Source organism: Amblyomma maculatum, unplaced genomic scaffold (genome assembly GCF_055883805.1).
Source record: "Amblyomma maculatum isolate TAMU_Amacu unplaced genomic scaffold, ASM5588380v1 scaffold_26, whole genome shotgun sequence".
Lineage (NCBI taxonomy): Eukaryota > Metazoa > Arthropoda > Arachnida > Ixodida > Ixodidae > Amblyomma > Amblyomma maculatum.
In genome coordinates this window covers 142,550-145,296 of record NW_028146751.1, presented here as the reverse complement: position 1 = coordinate 145,296, position 2,747 = coordinate 142,550, and positions in this window count along the sequence as shown.

The following is a 2,747-nucleotide window of genomic DNA, read 5'->3' as shown; positions in this document are numbered from 1 at the left end:
AGGTAGCTGGTAGCAGGTTGCTGGCAGCTGGTAGCATGTAGCTGGTAGCTGGTAGCAGGTAGCTGGTAGCGGGTAGCTGGTAGTTGGTAGTTGGTATTGGTAGCTGGTAGCTGGTAGTTGGTAGTTGGTCGCTGGTAGCAGGTAGCTGGTAGGAGGTAGCTGGCAGCTGGTTGCAGGTAGCTGGTAGCAGGTAGCTGGTAGCAGGTAGCTGGTAGCTGGTAGCAGGTAGCTGGTAGCAGGTAGCTGGTAGCTGGTTGCAGGTAGCTGGTAGCAGGTTGCAGGTAGTTGGTAGCTGCTAGTTGGTAGCTGGTAGCTGGTAGTTAGTAGCTGGTAGCTGGTACCTGGTAGTTGGTAGCTGGCAGCTGTTGGTTGGTAGCTGGTGGCTGGTAGCTGGTAGTTGGCCGCTGGTAGCTGTTAGCAGGTAACTGGTAGCTGGTAGCAGGTAGCTGGTAGCAGGTGGCTGGTAGCTTGTAGTTGGTCGCTGGTAGTTGGTTGCTGGTAGCTGGTAGTTGGTAGCTGGTAGCTGGTAGTTGGTAGTTGGTAGCTGGTAGCAGGTAGCTGGTAGCTGGTAGCTGGTAGCAGGTAGCTGGCAGCTGGTTGCAGGTAGCTGGTAGATGGTAGCAGGTTGCAGGTAGCTGGTAGCAGGTAGCTGGTAGCAGGTAGCTGGCAGTTGGTAGCTGTTAGCTGGTAGTTGGTAGCTGGTAGTTGGTAGCTGTTAGTTGGTAGGTGGTAGATGGTAGCTGGTAGTTGGTAGCTGGTAGCTGGTAGCTGGTAGCAGGCAGCTGGTAGCAGGTTGCTGGTAGCTGGTAGCGGGTAGCTGGTAGTTGGTAGTTGGTAGCTGGTAGTTGGTAGCTGGTAGTTGGTAGCTGGTAGTTGGTAGTTGGTATTGGTAGCTGGTAGTTTTTAGCTGGTAGCCAGTAGCAGGTAGCTGGTAGTTGGTAGCTGGTAGCTGGTAGTTGGTAGCTGGTAGCTGGTAGTTGGTAGCTGGTAGCAGGTAGCTGGTAGCAGGTAGCTGGCAGTTGGTAGCTGGTAGCTGGTAGTTGGTAGTTGGTAGCTGGTAGCAGGTAGCTGGCAGCTGGTTGCAGGTAGCTGGTAGCAGGTAGCTGGTAGCAGGTAGCTGGTAGCTGGTAGCAGGTAGCTGGTAGCAGGTAGCTGGTAGCTGGTAGCAGGTAGCTGGTAGCTGGTAGCAGGTAGCAGATAGCTGTTAGCTGGTAGCTGGTAGCAGGTAGCTGGTAGCAGGTTGCAGGTAGCTGGTAGCTGGTAGTTGGTAGCTGGTAGCTGGTAGCTGGTAGTTGGTAGCTGGTAGTTGGTAGCTGTTAGTTTGTAGCTGGTAGATGGTAGCTGGTAGTTGCTAGCTGGTAGTTGGTAGCTGCTAGTTGGTAGCTGGTAGCTGGTAGTTAGTAGCTGGTAGCTGGTACCTGGTAGTTGGTAGCTGGTAGCTGTTGGTTGGTAGCTGGTGGCTGGTAGCTGGTAGTTGGCAGCTGGTAGCTGGTAGCTGGTAGCAGGTAGCTGGTAGCTGGTAGCAGGTGGCTGGTAGCTTGTAGTTGGTCGCTGGTAGTTGGTTGCTGGTAGCTGGTAGTTGGTAGCTGGTAGTTGGTAGTTGGTAGCTGGTAGCAGGTAGCTGGTAGCTGGTAGCTGGTAGCAGGTAGCTGGCAGCTGGTTGCAGGTAGCTGGTAGATGGTAGCAGGTTGCAGGTAGCTGGTAGCAGGTAGCTGGTAGCATGTAGCTTTTAGTTGGTAGCTGTTAGCTGGTAGTTGGTAGCTGGTAGCTGGTAGTTGGTAGCTGTTAGTTGGTAGGTGGTAGATGGTAGCTGGTAGTTGGTAGCTGGTAGCTGGTAGCAGGTAGCTGGTAGCAGGTTGCTGGTAGCTGGTAGCTGGTAGCGGGTAGCTGGTAGTTGGTAGTTGGTAGCTGGTAGTTGGTAGCTGGTAGTTGGTAGTTGGTATTGGTAGCTGGTAGTTTTTAGCTGGTAGCAGGTAGCTGGTAGCCAGTAGCAGGTAGCTGGTAGTTGGTAGCTGGTAGTTGGTAGCTGGTAGCTGGTAGCTGGTAGCTGGTAGTTGGTAGCTGGTAGCAGGTAGCTGGTAGCTGGTAGCTGGTTGCTGGTAGCTGGTAGCTGGTAGTTGGTAGCTGGTAGCAGGTAGCTGGTAGCTGGTAGTTGGTAGTTGGTAGCTGGTAGCTGGTAGTTGGTTGCTGGTAGCTGGAAGCTGGTAGCTGGTTGCTGGTAGCAGGTAGCAGGTAGCTGGTAGCTGTTAGTTGGTAGCTGGTAGCTGGTAGTTGGTAGTTGGTTGCTGGTAGCTGGTATTTGGTAGCTGGTAGTTTGTAGTTGGTAGCTGCTAGTTGGTAGCTGGTAGTTGGTAGTTGGTTGCTGGTAGCTGGTAGTTGGTTGCAGGTAGCTGGTAGCTGGTAGCATGTAGCTGGTAGCTGGTAGCAGGTAGCTGGTAGTTGGTAGTTAGGAGTTGGTATTGGTAGCTGGTAGCTGGTAGTTGGTAGCTGGTAGCTGGTAGTTGGTAGCTGGTAGTTGGTAGCTGGTAGCTGGTAGTTGGTAGCTGGTAGCTGGTAGTTGGTAGCTGGTAGTTGGTAGCTGGTAGCTGGTAGTTGGTAGTTGGTAGCTGGTAGCTGGTAGTTGGTAGCTGGTAGCTGGTAGCTGTTAGCAGGTAGCTGGTAGCTGGTAGCAGGTAGCTTGTAGCTGGTAGCAGGTAGCTGGTAGCAGGTAGCTGGTAGGTGGTAGCAGGTAGCTGGTAGCTTGTAGC